Source organism: Lynx rufus, unplaced genomic scaffold (genome assembly GCF_022079265.1).
Source record: "Lynx rufus isolate CCGP_SWC_20201006 ecotype Redwood Valley unplaced genomic scaffold, mLynRuf1.p SCAF_8, whole genome shotgun sequence".
NCBI lineage: Eukaryota > Metazoa > Chordata > Mammalia > Carnivora > Felidae > Lynx > Lynx rufus.
Window position 1 is genome coordinate 55930666 of NW_025814896.1, and position 20572 is coordinate 55951237.

The window sequence follows — 20572 nt, forward strand, 5'->3', positions numbered from 1 at the left end:
GTGTTAAAATTAATTCTTTTTTGTTGTTGTTGTTTAAATTTAAAGAAACACACCTGTCGCGTAAAACAGGGTGTGTCTGAATTAGGAAGAGCTGAAGCATTTTTCTCTACGTTAGGCACATTTTTAGATTGCATTATGACTTATATACAGCAAGCTTCCTTTTGGGAGGAAGGACTTTTCAGCAATAACCCACCAAGTCACTGAGGAGCTCACTACGCTCTAGCTCCTGGGAATCGGGTGGTCTTGCCTCCAGGTTCATCCTTGGAGAGAAGAACTTCCACAGCATTCGATGCAGGCTTGGGACTGAGGGGAAGGTGAATGGTTTGTGGAGCCCAGGGCTGCCCTGGGCGGAACCTTTCTATCTGGGGGTGGGAATGGGGCGGAGGTGATCCCGGGAGGTGAAAAGCAGTAAAGAATAGGAGGAGAAATCATTGCCTCTTACTACCGTTTTAACATGTACCTAATTGTACATCAACTGTTACTTCCCCGTGATTGCAGATCTTGGCCCAAAATATCATCCTACCCCTCTTTCTTTACCCTGCCTCTTTTTGGTCAGAAATAATGCACTTAATAGCATTATTAGGCAAGCTATTAAATGGACAAGTATTACAATTTTTAAAACCTAATACCTGGAGTTGCAGATTTATTATTTTTTTAAAAAACGTTTATTTATTTTTGAGAGATGAGAGAGACACAGCACGAGGAGGGGGAGGGGCAGAGAGAGAGGGAGACACAGAATTCGAAGCAGGCTCCAGGCTCTGAGCCATCAGCCCAGAGCCCGACGTGGGGCTCGAACCCACGAACCGCGAGATCACGACCTGAGCTGAAGTCAGTTGCTCAACCGACGGAGCCACCCAGGCACCCCAGTTGCAGAAGATCTATTTATGACACCCCTCCACCCCCTTTTACTGTTAGAACTGTCCAGGTTTGGAGAAGTCCTATGGCCATCCTAGCCACAAGCAAAAAATCCATCAATGTATCTTAGGTTTTTCTCATTTTGCAGTCTTTTTTTTTTTTTTTCTGGTGGGGACTAGAGCTCACTTTTCAAGGGTGAATGATGGGATGATTTAACATGCCAATATCTCTTCTGTGCAATAATATTTTCCCTCTTGATGCCTGTGAGGAGAGAGGCAAAACTCCCTAGATTCACAGAATTTCTAGGCAAACATGATTCGTTTTCAAAGTGGTGGTCGAGGGTCCGACCGGCACCTGCCTCAACAGTATTAATCACAGCGATGATAATTAATGAATTTCTTTGCTTCCTTAAGCGCCCAGGGGGATACAGTGAGGGTGATTCTTACAGGGCAGAAGAGAGGTGTCTCTGAAGGCTGGTGTATGGCTATTGTGCCCCTCCCTCCCCTCTCCCCCTCCCCCCCCCAATATCCCCAGCATGCCTCAAGGGGACAGGCCTAGAAACCAGTCAGCCTCCTTGTCAGAAGACATGCTTCCTGCAAGGTTTGTTCTCAGACAACCTGGGCAGTGAGCAGGGTCCCACCATGTGGGACCATGTGCGCCAATGTGGACCATTCTGGAAATTAGGGTGGATCTGCTTTCAGCTATAACAGCCTAGAGGGATTCCTCCTGCCCATGGCTTTGATGGCATGGGCAATTAAGCCTCTGTTGGAGAAGGAGTGGGGGAGAGGGGAAAAGAGCACAGGATTTTGAGCCGGACCAATCCGGACTTTGGTTCCACCTGTAGCGCTTATTGGTTACTGACCGTGGCCAACCCGCTTAACGTCTCTGAGCCTCAGTTTTCTTCGTCTCGTAATCGTGCCAGCTTGCAAGTGTCCTACTGAGGATTAATTAGGACAAGTGTTAGACAGAACACAGGAACAGGTATAATAACAGCCACCTGGCTGGTTGTTGTTGTTTTTTGTTTTTGTATTTGTTTTTGTTTTTTTGCATAATGAACTTGGATGACAAACGTTTCAATGCTGTTTGCCCTCAACTCAGGGTTGCTGCCCCCTTCTACCTGGAACACCTTTCATCTTCTCTTTATCTCTCTACATCTTATCTCTCTCTCTCTTCTCTCCAATCCCTATTGATTTCTCAATCTCTCCCCTATCTCTCCATCTCTGTCTTTGTTCATGTCTACCTTGAGCTCATCTAGCCTAGAATGTAATGATTCTATACACCACTTGAACCTGTGTCTTCCTCCTCTCCACTCTGCTAGAGTGTTTTTTGAGCATAGGGATCCTGTTTTGGATGTGGTAGGGCTCAGGCTGTATGAAAAACAAGTACAGATTGGTTGTCTTTGAAAGAGGGAGCTCCGAATGTAGAGGAAATGCTTTTATTTCGCGTAGCACCCAAATTCATATGGGCAGTACGGGGAGGGTTGTGCCAGCGAGTTCCCTGATACATCCCGACGGTTGAGTGTTGATTTTTAAAAACCCAAAAATACACAGTCGATGACATTGCTCTTTTCTCCATGTCATAAAAAATTTGGTTGTGAAGCAATGACTAAAGACATCGGGCCCAGGAAGTTTTTAATACCTGAACATGGCAATCAGGCGAAGAAAGGCTTATTTATAGCGGTCCTCTATCCATCAAAAGCATCTGTGGGTTTCAGTGTCTCTTGGCTCAGCTCCAGGCATGGCAGGAAATCGAGAATTGTGTGCCATGGAATACAGCAGTGGAGGTGTCAATCAACTGAAAGGAACTTTCTCGAGCCAAGGCACAACAACTGGGCCATGATGCGTTGCCGATTGCACCCACATTCGCTCTGTGCCAGCCAAGGAAGCCAACTTTTGAAGTTAGATAAGGTGGAAGTTGGGGGCGGGGTAGAAATAAAATCCAGAGTTATAAAAAGAAAGAGCAAAGATCAGGAAAATATTTAAAAATTCTCTGTGACCACATCCCTGGATCTAAAATATAGCAGAAGGAAATAATTTAAGACACTTGTCATACATTACAGTTGAATGGTGACCACCTTCTCATGTCACTGGCAGCATCCTCATGACACAGGAAAGGGGCAAGAAAAGGCGAGAGCCAGGAGAGAGCACCGGTGTAATGAGGACCACCTTTTGACATTAATCATCAACTGGAGCCCCTCCTACTCAATAGAACTTCTGTAGGGCAGGCCTGTGTCTTTTATATCTTGGTCTTCTTAATGTTTATGGTATACAGTGCCCATTCAATAAACGGCAGTGAGATAAACGATGACCGAAACATGCGCTCTGACTTTATTCCTCTAATTTAAATGATAAAAAATGCATATACTGCTTCTTAGTGGGAAATCTGCCAAAATATACAAAGCACTTTAGAGTCGTCTCTACTGTTCCTTATTCCTTCCCCTCTTCTCCAAGTACGTGAAAACATAATAAGCATCTATGGGAAGTCAAGTACGGAGCTACTTTATGCCTGGGTTGTGTTTCCTTTGAGAAACACACATTCACTCTAAATTCTAGGTTTTTCTTCTCTGTTGAAAGGTAGGATATCATTCGGAGGTTTCTGGGGTGACTTTGGTTATGGGGATTGTTCTTGTACATTTATCAGACACCATTGGTTAGAGATTGGGGCTAACTTCAATATTTCTGAATTGGAAAGAGACACCTTTATGCATATGCATTTTTGTGCTCTTGCCCGTTCATTTGCTTCAGGTAATTCCCTAGAAGAGCATTCTGTGTTACGGAGCATACGTATTCAAGGGGTTTTGACATGTTACCCAAACGTGCCCCATCACGCGATCAGTTATTGACCAGTGCCAAGCAACCAAAGCATACCTAGCTAGTTTCAACGAAGAGGAAATTATTCTCAGTTATTGGGTGCTTGCGGTAATCGGAGGGCTGGAGGACCCGTTCTTAGGTTGAGCCTACAGGGAAACCGCTAGACCCCGGGATTTCGTTACCTGTGTTGTCACGAAGAAAGCAGCCGGTGCTGCGGCAGGAAGTCGCAAGATCAGGAGGCTGCTAGAAGTAAGTCTTAACCGCCTCCACTCACATCTGTGCTGTTGAAAGGATGTCTCATCAGGTCAACTGACAATAGTCAACAGGTTTGACTATATCCCCTGTGCTGTTGAGGGTGCATTAGTAAGTGGAGAAGTGCAAAATGCCAGCCCAACTCCCTTTCCCTGCGCGCTGGACCAACGTGTTCCAGCGAGAAAGATATCGTGTCACATACTGGTTGCTGGTTCAGAGCATGTAGTGCAACTATAGGACAGAACCTTCACTTTGCAAGGTTGTTGTGGCACCAACTGAGGCTTCAGTAGGCTATTCTGCCATTCTTTTTTTTTTTTTTTTTTTTTACGTTTATTTATTTTTTTTGGGACAGAGAGAGACAGAGCATGAATGGGGGAGGGGCAGAGAGAGAGGGAGACACAGAATCAGAAACAGGCTCCAGGCTCTGAGCCATCAGCCCAGAGCCTGACGCGGGGCTCAAACTCCCGGACTGCGAGATCGTGACCTGGTTGAAGTCGGACGCTTAACCGACTGCGCCACCCAGGCGCCCCATATTCTGCCATTCTTTAAGGGTGGCTGCTTCTGGGGGATATGAGGCATGTTAAACTTGGTGAATCCTTTGAGTGGCGGCCCATTGTCTCACTTTCTTTTCTGCAAGGTCAGTTCCTTAATCAGAAGCAGTGTGTTGGATACTCTGTGCATAGCACATTCAATAAGTCCTGGGGGTTGTTGGTAGAAGGAAGGTGAGAGGCAAAGGAAGCTTCCACTTCCGTATGTCTCCATGCAAGAGAAGACGTTGAAGCCCCTGCCATTTTGGAAGGGGACCAGTCATGACTAATCTGCTACCTGGTGGCTGGCCAGACTTTGAGTTATAAGGCCAGCTAGACCAGTCTTGTTGAAGAGAAATCCATGATGATCTCCATCTTTATCACCCTAACTACTTAACTCATGAGTCCATTGAGAAAGCATTGGGGGAGCTGGAAATGCGGCTGATGGATGTCCAGAGGGTTCTGTCTTGTTCCTCTGATTACTGAGAACCTCTTTCATGAGGAGAGCTTTTCGTGAGCATTCACACCCCACTCTGAGTCCATTCTAACACATGCGTTCATACACCTATTCTCCAAACCTCCTTGTCACTAATCCTTCACTCTTGGTTTTCCCAAAGTTTTCACCATATGGCCAAACCATTACGCATATGCAACTCTAATGAATTAGTGTAGATCTGTACCCCTGCTTGTCTTTCTAGACAAAGCAAACAAAACAAAACAAAAACAAACCAACAAGATGCACTTGAAGTTCTGCCAAAAAAAGAGAGGGTTTTCTTTTTCTGTTGTCTTTCAGGGAGTACTGAGGTGATGTGTGAAAAGTCCATTCGTGACTGTTACCAGTATTATCACATAGGCCAGTCCATTAAGCAGGCTCCATTTTTTCCTTCTTTTTAAGGCAACTGTCCACAGAGAACTCCCCATGAGGCTTGAACTTGACATGCTTGAGTGCTGGGTACATCTGAGTTTATGGCTTGGTCACTCAGATAACACCCAGTTCTGGATGGTCAACTCAGGACACATGGTTACTCATTGTCCTATAGTCAGGTATTCGGTCTACCAGAATCCAGAAGTAACCCAATATCTGTTTCCCAGCAGGAGAATAATTATATTCTTGGGAACACAACTTTGCTCCAGAGTCTTAGGAGCTTGGATTATTATTGACTTCTTAGGCTCTGCACAGTATCCAGCCCTGCCTCAGACACTTTGAACACAACTTGATCTGTATCTTAAGGTCTAGATGTTTTCAGCTACCAGGGCCATCTGGAAAGCCTTCTCTTGTCCTGGGTCCCCCTAAAAGGTGGTGTCCTTTTGGTTCGTTTGATAAATGGATCGAATCAACACCAATGAATGCAGTCTATATTGCCTCCGAAGTTTAAAGAGGCCACTTTATTACTTACAGAGTTCACGATGTGCCATATCTCTTGAACTTTGAAAAGGCTTTCCTAGTATGTCCCAGACAACTGTAACTGCTGAACTTTTGATGTAGGGCCAAGTCTTTGAATTTTTATCTCCTATTCTGGCACTCCTGTGTCTCACCAAGAAACCTAGGGTTTCCGTTATCAACATTCTGCCTTGTGCAATGTGAGAAGATCAACGCTTCTGTGGGATCGATTATGACAGAGCGAGATAAAAGGGTGAGATAAAGTTTGCTTTCTGGGCAAAAGCAAATTACTTCTAGTGAATTATGGTTATTGGGAAAGAAAAAAATTCACCAGATTCATCGATGTATACTAGTTACCAGAATCTGTTGATTTGCTCCAATAATGAGATTATTTTAGGAACAGCAAGGGCATTTAATATCACAATCTGATAAAATTTTTGAAATTCAAAAATTTTCAAGACCCCCCTTTTTTTTTTTTTTTGCATACACTAAGTGATTGAGTTCAATGGGCTTGGGATTAGAATGAATCATCCTGAATCTTTTAGGTCTTTGATGGTGGTTCTTATCTCCATGATTCTACCTGTGATGTGTGGTATTGCTTTTGGTTTACTATTTTGTGTGAAGATAATGTTAGGGAAATACAGTTCCAAAAATTTCCACTTGGTTCCGCATGCCACGGCTCAGTTTCCAAGCATGTCTTTCCCAGCTACACACTTAGGAAGGAGGCGCCAAGCAGGGGACGGATCCGCAGATCTCAAACCTTATCTTTCTAACTCTTCACTTGACTGGTGGGCCACAGCGATGTTCTGGTTCCCCTTGAATTTGGATTTGCTCAGAGCCGGCACCTAACAATCCCTGGAAGAGGTGGGTATTTTCCTTTCATCTCTGATTCTCATTTTCTTCATCGGCAACATGGGGAGAAATATCGCAACCACTAAAATATTTGTCTTGAGGATTAATGAGAGGGGAAAAGCAAAACTCTCAGAAAAGTACCTGGCACAAGGTTCAGTACGAAAATACCAGTACCACCAGGATTCTTGATGATGAGAATGCTGCTGTTAATGCTGATGATAATGACGATGGTGATTCTACCTCTTTTGAAGCCATCCAGTAGACTTCTGGATCTTTCGCCGTTTAGATGATGAGCACTTCTCATTACATTGGGTTTTTGGCATTTTACCATCTTTTTTTTTTTTTAATTTTTTTTTTTCAACGTTTATATTTATTTTTGGGACAGAGAGAGACAGAGCATGAACGGGGGAGGGGCAGAGAGAGAGGGAGACACAGAATCGGAAACAGGCTCCAGGCTCGACATTTTACCATCTTTGTTGTTACTACTGTCAAGGGGCAAAGAAAATTCCACACTTGGGGAGACATACGACACTAAAAATTTGGCAAGCTGGGTCGTGCCCATTTTTTTTGGTTTGGAAGATTTGAGGTTTGGTTTTTCCTGCACTGTGAACCCATAAAGTAATGAGGCATGGCAATTCCGTCCAGAGCTTAGCACTCTGGCCAATGGTTTCTTCTAAGTCTGACTTCTACACTAGACCACAAGTTTCCTGAGGGCCAGGGACAAGTCCTCGTTCACTACAATAGCCCTACCGTGTGGCTGCCTCTCGTATGTGCTCAATAAGTATTTGTTGCTTGAACAAATAAATGCCTTTACCTATGTATGTCTTTAAAGCATCTTATTTTCTTCTTCCTTCCTACCTTTTCAAGCTTCCAACTACATCAGGCTTCTGGCTCTTCACTAAATACTCCGGGATATTTATTCCTCTATGCCTTTCACATGCTTTTTTTTTTTTTTTTTTTCTTATTGGTATTATGTCTTTCCACCTGTCTATCAACTGGAAACTGTCATGTAAATGTCCTGCAAGAAACCTTTCTGAAAGATTCATCAACCGTGTGAGCGACTCTCTGACTCAGGCTCTAATAACATTTTACATTTGCTCCTAGCATAATCTTTATTGTTTTGAACCCTATTTACCTGTGCACATATCTGCCTTCCCACGTAGGCTCTGTCCAGCACAGATTCGGGCACACGGATGTGCAATCAATGTAGAATTAAAGCATGAGGCTCAGTTCTGACCTTCAATTGATGGAGAACAGGGGCAATACCTTTTCCTGGTTCAGACGGCACCAAACATTGCCCATATCACTCTTTTGTGATCCCTTCTAGCTGCGAGGCAATCAGGACTCTTTCTGCACAATGAAAACTCTCAGAAAGTTGTTTCTCCCAGTTGGCAATGAGAAGAAAGGGCAACACCTGGTTTCTAACCACCATATTGTCTTGTTGAAAAGCCGAAGTTTCAAACAGAACATTTTTAGACATGGCTTAAATATTAAGGAAGTAGTTTCTATATTGGAAGAATGTGGACTAGCCATACAAAGGATGAAGTTCTTCAAAAGGAAAGGTGGATGGATGGAGGAACAAAAAAACCAGGGGCGGCACCGAAGAGTTTACCTGGTAACCCACGTTGTCACTTTCATTTGATGGCATCAGAAGATAAGCATCTTGATGCATGGCATAGAGTCTCCTTTCAAATAAAGTTATGAAAATGAGAATAGCATTTCATTTCCTGAACTACATCAATGCAGTTTATTTATATAGCTCATGAAATATATAATGTGAACTTTTTGACAAGGTTTAAGAGGGCAAGACGACCTAATGAGTGATTTTATTAATTTTAAGACATCCCCGTTTCCAATAGAAGTGGAGGAATGGTTTAAAGAAGTCAAAGGAGGGGCGCCTGGGTGGCTCAGTCGGTTGAGCGCCAGACTTCGGCTCAGGTCATGATCCCCCAGTTCGTGGGTTCAAGCCCTGCGTCGGGCTCTGTGCTGATGGCTCCAAGCCGGGAGCCTGCTTTGGATTGTGTGTCTCCCTCTCTCTCTGCCCCTTCTCGTCTCCCTCTCTCTCTCTCTCTCTCTCAAAAATAAATAAATGTTAAAAAAATTTAAATATGTCAATGGAAAAAAATCTCAACTGCAAATAATAGGTTATTTTAGAGACATGGGAGAATGAATATAGCAGCGTTCCTCTGAAGAATATTGGAATTGTGAGCTTTGGGGTAAGTTACAAAGGAGACGATCCTTTGGGGCAGGTATTTGGAGGTATTTGGCATGGTTGATGGCAGTATTAAGAGAAGAAGATGCTGAGAGGGTCTTAGGTTGGCAGAATAATCAAAGTAACAAAGACGGAAGGATAGGAGGGTTTAGAGAAGGTAGATGGAACATGTGAATGGGTTAGTATTCTCAACTTTTACTATTAAGATTGGACGAATAAGCCCACAAATACATACAGGTGTGGTCTATCGATAGATAGTCTTGTACAATGAGGACAGGAGGGGCGCCTGGGTGGCTCTGTTGGTTAACTATCCGACTCTTAGTTTTGGCTCAGGTCACGATCTTGTGGTTTCGTGAGTTCGAGCCCCATGTTGGGCTCTGGGCTACCAGTGTGGAGCTAGCTTGGGATTCTTTGTCTCCCTCTCTCTACCCTTCCCCCACTCGCACTGTCTCTGTCTCTCTCAAAATAAATAAATAAACTTAAAAAAGTGAGGTATGGAAAATAAGCACAAAAATTCATGGCTATTATAACTATTCGGCCACAAGGTACCATGGTTTAAAGCTTACAACATGGAGCCTGGCTGAAAATTTCGAAGCCTGGCCCCCCTCCTTCCTTGGACAAGTTACTGGATCTCTCTTTCTCTCAGTTTTCTCACTGGTGCAATGAGACTGTGAAATCAGGGCTGTAACATGGATTGAATGAGTTAATAGTTCTTTAAATTTTTTTAATGTGTATTCATTTTTGAGAGAGAGAGAAAGACAGAGCACAAGTGGGGGAGGGGCAGAGAGAGAGGGAGACACAGAATCTGAAGCAGGTTCCAGGCTCTGAGCTCTCAGCACAGAGCCCAAACGGGGCTCAAACTCACCAACCACGAGATCATGACCTGAGCTGAAGTCAGACGCTCAACAGACTGAGGCACCCAGGCACCCCAATGAATTAATATTTCTAAAGCATTGAGCTTGTATAATTCTGTGATATTCTTCTTTATTTTTAAAGTTTATTCATTTCTTTGTCTATTTATTTATTTATTTATTTAGAGAGAGAGAAAGAGAGTGCATGAGTGGGGGAGGGATAGAGAGAAAGGGAGACAGAGAATCCCAATCAGGCCCTTCTCTGTCAGCGTGGAGCCCGATGCTGGGCTCGAACTCACGAACTGTGAGATCATGACCTGAGTCGAGATCAAGAGGTGGGTGCTTAACTGACTGAGACACCCAGGTGCCCCAACTCTTTGCTATTCTTATCATGCAACATGTAGATAACACCTCACATTTTCCATTAATTTCGTGGTCTGTATCAGTATATAGTTATGATTACCTCAGTGCTTTTTATATATCCAAATGAATTGATACTCTTCCTGTTTTGGTTTCTCTGTGACATTTGGTCACTTGAGATTTAAGTTTCATTCATGGCTACATGTTGAACATACGAATTTCACAACAAATTAACAGATGATTTTATTTATTTAATTTAAAAATGGTATCATAGCTGCCTTTATATTCAACAAGCTGTCATTCCACATGGGTTTAGTGAGTGCCAATTGTTGTCAGGCACTGTTCTGGAAAGACAAGGATCCCCGCTGTCCTAAAAGATTTCTGAGAACCAAGCAAAAATTTGGTGCCTCATACTTTTTGTAAGCAATTTATCAGACGTTGGGGTTGACACTGTAAAGGAAGACCCCGGGGAAAAAATGAAATATTTCAAAAAGGTATGATGCAAAAATCAGAATTGCATTCTCCCAAATGACACGAAGATGTGTAATAAACAAAAATATGTTGTCGGTTGTGTCATAAAAGTTATCCAGATTTCTAGGTTGTTACCAGATGCTAAGGGTTAGGTTCTTTCACTGTGGAGACGAACTAACAGAAACAGACGGGAATGAAAACCAGTCAGACAAAAAATAATCCTGGAAGAATAATTAAACCCAACAATTGAAAAAGACAAAAGGCTGAGAATTTATTACAAATTACAAGGAAACACTTTAATGAAGTCTGATTTCTCAGCATAAAAATCAGAGATTACGATCACCAGAAATCAGGAGAGGAGAAAAAAAATGAAACCGTATGTGAGTTTATAATCTTCTGAGAACTGTCCACAATGAATCTTATTGAGTCTTTATATTCAAGCCTAAGGAGAATTTTATTTTCCTCACTTAGGAGGAGAGGACAGAAGATTTGAAAGGGTGAGTAGCTTTCCCTGGATCACAAGGTTGGAATGCTCTGGAGTGAGGGTTTGAACTTGCCCTATTTGCTTCCAGAGCTGAAACATGTTTTTTAACAAATGGCATTTGGTTTCCATGGGGCTGTCCAAAAATTAGACTTACTTCTTAAAATTATTCATTCTCGGTTTATCATAGTTCCATCTTGTTAATGCAATGGTCTAGCTTAATGAGCGCTTTCCCATTCTGCTCCTGGTACCGACCAGACGAGTAGTGAGCCCACACATGCTTCTTGCACCCATGCATACGTCCTCCAAAGTCCCACCCAACACCATCACATTAGATGCTCATTTCAATTTTAGTGATATTAAGATAAATAAGACAGAATTCCTGCTCTCAAAGGGCTTACAGTATGGTCTAGTCACTAAGAGTCACAACGCTTGAACAAAAGTATTGTGAGATAGCATATTATGTCAACTGATCATTATTAAGCTTCTTTAATTCAATTCCTTTAAGTTAAGTGCAAAGAATACTTACCAAGTGTTGACCATATGCAAAGAAACTGTAGTTTTAGAGACTACCATGCTCTGGAAAAGTAGGATGCATCCATAGGACATGGCCCCATGAGAGGGACATATGGACGCATGCAGACTTAGTATTTTGACGAAGACAAAACTGGCTTACCCAAAACACACTTGGCATAGCATTTTAGGAAAACTCACCTAAGGAATTTGTCTACGTAGTTTTTAGCAAGAACAAAATTTCCACCTGAGCTTACCAAAGGCGGATGTGCTCAGGTCAAGAGATCAAGGGAGCTATTTCCAATTAGGACAGAAGCACCATTTGTTTGACTCAACTGCAAATTTTTAGGACATTATAAGTCAAAGTCAAAGTTATGACCCATGTCAAAGTACCTATTGTTCGGCCACAGACTTAGAATATTGGTGTGTCCAATATATATCTAGCATATGCTTCTCTCTAACTATAAGACTTGTCTACAGGCACTAAACAATATTAAAATAGTATTTAGTTATGAATTGATATATCTTTATTTAATCAGGAGACCAAGTAATATCCAGAACTGTTAAGTTAGATAATTGCATGCATAAAGTATAGCTACTATGAGATTATTGCTCTAGAATTATGCTCTTTGTTTTTTTTCCTGGAAGGTAAGTCCTTTGCATCTACTGTTTAGTTTTTTATTGTATTAATCTGTATGTTTAGCATTTAAAATTATCTATAGACTTCCAAGTCACATGTTCCCATATGCTAATCAAAATAAAAATTATAGGGTATGCTATATCTATGGAAAACAGATTTATAAATGTCCTCATATTTTAAGTAAAACAATGTCAAGTGAAAGAAAGCACAAAGTAGAAAGCAATATAAAATAAAAGAAAACAAAGTAGAAACTAAAGCACTTTCTACAGGTTCTGGAGACTTTATTAAAAGGAACTTTTGAAGCCCAGGCAACTCAGTTGTGTCTTCATTTCTGAGACCTTAAATTCTATAGAATTCAAATTTGACACAATTCATTCACATCAGGTTTGTTATCGACACCACCTTGTGCCCCGGGACCGTCTGTCCAGTGAAGGGGCTTCCTTCATTAGTCACCAAGCACCCAGCAGGCCAAATCCAAATCTGTGCAGGAAAAGTAATTAGATATTTTAAGCAGTGATAAGAACATCACAAATAATCAATTTCTGTGGCCTTACCAGCTACCTAGTCAAGGAAAAGTCTATAAACGCAAGAATTTATTACAGAATATCAGCTAGCCTATCAGGCATTGATTCTCCCGTGTGCACAGATTGCTGGGTTTAAAGGGAGATCCGTAAAGACGCTCACCTCTAATTTCCCCCCTCAAATAAAAAGAAGGCAAGGTGCCCATAAAGCCCTCAGTATAAGTAAATGAGTGTCTTTATGGTTGTAAAGATGTATTGTGAGACTTTTCACAAAAATAGGAAAGCAGCAAACTGCTCAGAGGTAATTAGATACAAACTGATGCCTGCCACTTCATAAAGGGGGCGAGCTCATTACAAGCACAATGCGCTGTGCTTAGAAACATATTTACTGTGTTTATTTCAAAGATGTTTATTTCACCTGAAAGAAAAGAATCACAAAGGCATTTCCGTGTAATCAAAACAAAGATCATCTCTTACCGACCATATTTATTTCAATTTCTAAAGTTCACGGCAGAGCAGACAGTATCTTAATCCCCTTTAACCTCTGGGCTCTTTGCGTGTTTAAAACTAACATCGCTTAAGAAAAAAAACACATATCCACCTGGGGATTCTCCCCTCTCCCTCCCCCCCCCACCCCGCCTCCCCCTCCCCCCCCCACTGGAGACGGAATGAAATACAACAATTTGACACAATACTTTAACCACAGTTTCTCTGAGAAAGGAATTCAACACTTACATATTCCTTAAAAGATAAAACATGCAGTTAATCCTCAAAACGGAAATGAACCACAAAGATCCAAAAGAACTTCCCCAGAGCCATTTTGTACATGCTGCCTTCATAATGAAACATGGAATATTCATTACGGCAATTAAAATAACACCAATCAGAACCAAAATGTAAGTTGTGACTTAAAGTCGAAAATGGAGCTGGGTTAATAATATTCCTATTATTCAGGTTGACTTTGAGTTATTAAGATGGAGAATAAGGCAAGAAACGTCCATCCCATGCCCCACGTTAATTTTCTTTTAATTCTACCTGGAACGTGACTTCTGTGACATACAGAAGATACCTGAAATTAAAGTTTAAGTAGAAAAAGAAGGAAATTAAAAGAGTGAGGGGTAATTGTAAGTTTATAAGAAGTCGGTGGTGATGTATTTCTGTTTTGGGGGGGCACGGCTTATGGAGGGCAGAACCAGGCGGGAGGTGGGTGGTGTGGTCACTATTCTGTGCAAGGAGGGAGAGGCATGAGGACCGAGGTAGGCTCTCGGTAGAGAATCTGTCCCTGGTGGTCCCTGGAACACTGACCACCTGGTGTGTGGAGTTCTTTGTACAACTGGGAGGAGAATTCCACAGCAAAGCGCCACGGGACCTGTCTCTGACCTTTCGTGGCCTTTCCTGTGATACGGCCTCCAAAGTATCAGGTGTCTGAATTCGAATCCGCTGCCTGGAGAGGGCAAATCAAGGAACACGTATTTACTCTAAAAGTAGAGCTTTCAAAAGATGTAGTTTGGATATACGCTAAGGTTTGGCCTCACACTAGAACCTTCTCTTTGCTGCAAAGATTTGTCAAATGGAATTGAATGCATACACATCAACACACACATGATTTCCAGAGCAGGTTAATTTCAGCGTGTCCTTCTGTCTTTTGGAGGAAATGCCAGCAGTGTTGAAATGAGATGCTGACCAAAAGTTGTGAGCGCATTACTACTCCAGGCTTCTTCCCACAGATGATTTAAATTTAGAACCCACTGAATTAATATTTTATTTTGAGGCATGGGAAAAAGAAACTGCGTGTCTCATCAGTAGTCGGGATGTGATTGGATAATGTCTCTCAAGTTTATCAATCACTGAATGAAAGGATGGATATAATTGCTCCAAGTTGAAATTCTTAAAGATATAAGTTGGCAGACATATTTTTATAACAAAGAGCTACAACAAAGCTTTGGCGGAGTTTACGGCAATGTCAACCTATGCCACAAAGACCCTTTTCAAGACACCGTGAGCCTTGTTAAAATAACAAGCAACATTTTTGCATGTGATTCTTTGGTTTTCTTCAATATTTATATTCTCAAAATGTGAAAAATTGTAGAAGCCACTTTGACAGTATCATTGAGCAGTGAGAAAAATGGTTTTCTGTAAAGCACCAGCTCCACCTAAACCTGCTTTAGGTCGAAACTGGAGACTTGGCGATAAATTGGAATTCAAAGAGCCAGGCCACACTGCTGAAGGGACAGGCTTTACTGGGAAGGGCGCAGTCCCCACCTGGGATACCCAGTGCACGGCGAACACATCCAATGGAGACGCAGACAGGACCGCTGACATTAGACTCCAGGTCTGTCACCGAAAGCCACGTAAGTGGTAGGTACTGTAATGACACACACATGCTTTCTGCCCCTCTCGCTGCACGTTCTCACAGTGAAAATGGCACACGTATAATACGACAACCTTGAGAGAGCACAAACCGCAGGGAAATGCTACCTTCTGTGTTGCAGAGGATTTCATGAGTTTTTACCAGCTGCCTGAATCTGTCCAGACATGTTCCAGTGCTCATCCCGTTAAGACTGGCAATTAAACAGAGTGTTATAGCTCCAAGACCCCAAATTTGATTCCTTCCTCTACTCCTCTTTGCAGAACCCAATTTGATTTTTTTCCCCACTAAAAAAATGCATCCCCACGTGCCGCTGACACGTGTGTGTGTCTGACGCACCTAAACAAAAGTGAGAATTTGGTAATAAGAAAATATGGATTCCCTGCCACGAAAGAAAATGCATTTTGCACAAGTACAAATTCTCCATGGTTATCTTGAAACAACCGTGTGTTTAAAAACATACCTATTTCGATATCGTCTTTGAACTCTGTCTCATCTTGTCTGCCACAAAAGTTCCCAGTGGGTTTACCACTGAACGCGCAGAGAAATGGGACGTGAGCTTTCAAAGACTCAAAGGGGTAGTAATCTGGAAAGAGGATAAATACAAATAAGTAAATATGAAAGTCTTGCAAGTCTATGACATGCTACAAAGAGGAAATAAAAGAATCGTCTGCGAAGTGTTACCAAAATCTGAAAAGAACCTTCAAAAGGAGCGCACTGTGTGTTTATCCAAGACAACTCTGTGTTTACTGAAATGAAAAATGCATTTCGTCAAGGGACTGGTAGGATGTACAGATCGTCAGGGGAGCTGAAAATAGAGCAAGAATGACCAAAGTTAAGAGACCTAATGACTCGTGACATCTTCCCTTAAAAATAAAACCCCCAAATGGGAAAGGGCTAATAAATTTTAAGATCACTCGCTGATTGGCAACTCAGATTTTGCTTTATTAGTGCGGACAAGTAAATTTTATGTGATAGTTTGTTGTATTTAAAGACAGTGTAAAACTCTCATTGCAAACAGTTGTTTACAGTGCGTTTTTCAGCGCCGAGCTGTTTTAAAGCTCAATTGTGCATTTTGCAGATAAAGTGGGAAAACTAACTGAAGGCTGTATTGTAAGCAGTGGTTGCCGTGGAAACCCTAGTTTCAAGAGCTGGTTCTCCATTACCACTTAATTTAGGCTTCCTAATTGCATTCCACTAAATCGGTAGCGACAATATCTGCAGAGCAAAACTGCATGCCCAGTCTAGCGCAAACCTCTTTGAAACAGGCTTTTTGAAAGCCAGGAGCTATAAAAACTCAGCATGACGTGGAGCATATGAGAAACCTGTAGTTCAAATGTACTACTGCCTGCTTTCTCATCCTTGGTAACTTCAGTGCGTTCCACACCAATCTATTAGTTCAGTCTACCTTAAAGATCATAAAGCTCTGCCATGTGGAAACTCATCTGTCCAGCAACACATTGGTGCAAAATAGATTTAATTGTACTCCCAACCCGGTATCATGTCCATCTTATTTTACTACACACCAGCAGGTAGCCATGCACACAGTCCCACTTTCCTTGAACTGCCCTTGCTCCACAATACGAGCAGAACAATACTTTCTCAGCTTAAATTATTTGCCACTGTTGGTCTGAGCGGCGAGCTAGACCGCCCATATGTGACTTGAAGAGAGGCTTGTCAGAACCACTAGACATAAAAGCATTCCAATTATCGACCACACTGCTTTAATAGAGGACGCAACTAATATGATAGTGTAAGTGACAGTGCCAGTAAGGAGCTCTCCGTCACTGTCAGATTAACACTTGAGTTAAACTCTTGTAAATCAGTCACATTATGCTGCTGGTGGAGGAATAAACACAGCCCTATTATGCTTAGGATTCCGGAGGGCTCTCTCGGCAAAAAGGAGCGGCACTGGATGCTCTATTAATCTGAATTTTGTCATGTTTATTATTTCGCAATTACTAATGTGGGTAACGTTGGAAAGATTTAAGTTGCCTGTGCTTGCAATCGGAAACGGAAGCACATGCGTTTGGTGGCAAAGGAGAGAGGGCCAGCCTGGCTCCCCGGCCGGGCGCGGGGGAGTGCGGTGGGCACTCTGGGCAGCGTCCAGCGGGAGAGGAAGCCAGCTCACCCCTGATTGACAAAGGGGTCCCACAATTCACGTTTTCTCTTTTAACAACAAACGCTTTCAAGCAAAATGCCTTGCTGTTTTGGAGTGCATGACTTCATGCCAATCCGCGACGAGACTCATCATTTCCTTGCTCAGGTCCTGAGGATTTGGCATCTAGAGTAGAGGCGGAGAGACTCTTTTGCTCCGGAGAGACAAGTAAACAACTGCAGCGTTTTATCCTCTCCCTGGCGTCGGTGCGCGTTGCTAAAGCAGCCCAGAGGCTGCTGCCAAGCACTCCACTATTGTCTTCCACCTCCCAAGGTTTTGAATGCCCTTGCTCTCCCAACTGTGGGTCTTCTGCAGGAATGAATGAGGCATTTTCCAGGACAAGACTTTATGAATGAGACAGACTGTGTATTACAAGGCGAGAGGCTCCGTGAATTTCCTAGATTAAGAAAGCAAATGTTAAGGGAGCCCTGCGTTGCATCTCTGTGCAAAGTAGTATCGCGGAGGGGAAAGAAGGGAAAGAACATCGCCCGCAAGGCTTGGCCAGAGAGTCTCTCTGCTGAATCACGATATAAAGAGGCCAGGCGTGTAAGGGCCCTGACCCGGATAGATCCTGATCGAGGAACGGGGGCTGTTCCAAGGTGGGGGGGGGGGGGAGGAGGGGGGCTCCCGCTGGGGGACAATTTCAGCCCGCGGAAGATCAGGCCAATGCTGCAGGTATGCTGAGCTGCTGCGCACGGGGACCGCACGTTTCCTTTCCCTGAAATACGCTGCCTTAGGGTCCTGTGACCGAGAACGGGTTATTTTGGAGACCGGGTTCCAGTTCTGGGCTAGTTATCCTCGTTCCCGACGACCTAATCAGAGTAGATTTCCAAATTCCCCAGAGCTTTCTCAAGAAGGCCCAGATATCTACTTGGAGTTGCGAAGGCACTTCTAACATTGATGATGTGCCTGGATGCAAGCGTCTGGGTATCTGTCCACCTGCCTTCGCTTCTTCCTCACCGTGAACAGAGAAGGGTAAACAAGCACGTTTTGTGTAATCACCTTGATGTTGCCATCCTTCGGTTAAAGAAAACCCACTGCCCTCCGCGCCCCCACCCCCTTGCTCCTGTCACCGTGTTCTGGCCTGAGGGGCACTCAGAGGAGCCAGCAGGGACCCGGATCGAGGAAAAGTAGAGGCAACTTTGTGCAAGCATCAGGTTCCTGCTAATTTCCTCCCGTGCCGCCCTTATGGAAACGTCTCTGATTTTATCTGTGTTCTCCCACTTTGCCCCTACTTATCTCTGATCCACCTCACAAAACTAATAAAATAAAAGACTAATGTTTCCTTCTCATCCTTAACAATTAACGCCAACTCTAAAACTTCTTTGATCTCCTCTCCATTATCCTAAAACTCAACCCCAAATCTTTTGGCTTCAAATTAAGCCTTGTTTCAGTCCGTAGCCCAGGTCTACCCCATGGAAAGAAAATTGCAGCAGCCACAGAAAATGATTACAGCTGACTTACAAATCACAGAGAGTTGCATAAATAGTTATGAGGGAAAATTGCAGGATAATGCTGCTGATAGAATCAATAGCAACCTTGATAGTAATATACCCAGGGGTTCTATATATTATCTATCCACCGAAATGTCAATATCATAAAACCTACAGAGGAATTTATATCAAGATCCGTTCTGTGTTAATTCCCAAGTGAATAATAAATCAAATTGGATATCTCAAAGATCTTCTCTAATCGACTTGTTTAAGAAACTGGTTGAACTGGCCATCATGCTATTCCAACTAATGGATGTTAGTTTATGCAGCATTTTAACAGATTGCCCATGACAGTAAAGAACAAAATGAATCTTTTATATTCCGTAAGTAATCAGGGCCCATGTAATTATATTTACCAGGAAATGTTTTATATTTGTATTATTTCTCTTTGAAGCCCAGTGCTTAGCAAGGGATCCAGAAAATAAGGGGGTCCCTACAAAATGCATTTTGAGTAAGCAGATAGACATCGATCGGGCTTTCTTCATCTTTAGCTATCACTGCTCATTTTCCCTTTTCTTGCCATCTAACGTGATTTAAATTAATCACCGTGAATTCTCATATGTCAGATAGAAACCTATGGACATTTTAGTAAAAAAAATTAAATACACATTTCAAATGGAAGGCTTTCGTGATCCTAGAGTGACCATAAATGACACCTCTATGGGTCTTATTGTCACGTCAGGTATTTTTGAAAGCGGCAAGGAGGCTCCCAGCTCACTAGGGGATTGCCGATTAAGTCTTATTCACACAAACAGAGCTTTCATAAATATATATTTTAAATTTTCTTAATGTTTATTTATTTTTGAGAGAGAGGGAGAGACAGAGCGTGAGCAGGGGAGGGACAGAGAGAGAGGGAGACACAGAATCCGAAGCAGGCTCCAGGCTCTGGGCTGTCAGCCCAGAGCCCCGACGCGGAGCTCGAACTCAGGAACCGCGAGATCGTGACCTGAGCCTAAGTCGGATGCTCAGCCGACTGAGCCACCCAGGTGCCCCCATATATATATCTTTTTAAAAAAGGATTTTGGAGTTTCACATTATGGTCCTATACTGAATCAATATTCAGTGTAATAAAATTCCACAAAAATAATCATTTTTCTTCTTCCTTCCTCCCTCCCTCCCTTCCTTCCTTCCTTTCTTCCTCCTTTCTTCTCCCTCCCTCCCTCCCTCCCTCCCTCCTTCCCTCCCTTTCTTCCTCCTTCCTTCCTTCCTTCCTTCCTTCCCTCCACAAATCTTTGTGCTATGTTTGTTTAGAAGATGTTTGTTCTGATTCAAATGATAAAGCAGTTATTTCGTGTGTTTTAGGCACCAAAAAATGTTATCCGAAGTGGTCACCAGGTACCTATCTGCTCATGGCCTAGTGCTGGCGACTGAATCTAGTGAAGCAGTGGAGTTTTATCTGGTGGATGTTAGGATCTTTAATAATCTGCCATTGTCCTTACACAAAGCCTAAATTATCAGTTCTATTGGAAACAAAAAGAAAACGAGAAATCTTGTTTCAGTGAGTTTGATTTAATATTTTAATTCTTAGGAGAAAAAAAAATAGAATCTGGGAAGGCCTGGCTCTATCGTTCCCAGGATTCTGGACAAAATAAAATATAGAGCCTTTTGTACAAAAGTTAAGAACTGTGAAACGGCAGCAACAGAATGTTGAACCAAGCACGGCCCCTTCTAAGCCCGGCGTCCTGTCTGAATGTGCATGGTTGTTGCCTGAGGTTGGGCCCCAGTGGAATTCAAGTCCCGCTCCCCCTTCACTTTCTGTGTGCCCTTGACCAAGTTAACCTCATTGAGCTCAGGATTTCTGGTCTTTCCAGTGCGGTCTTTAAACAC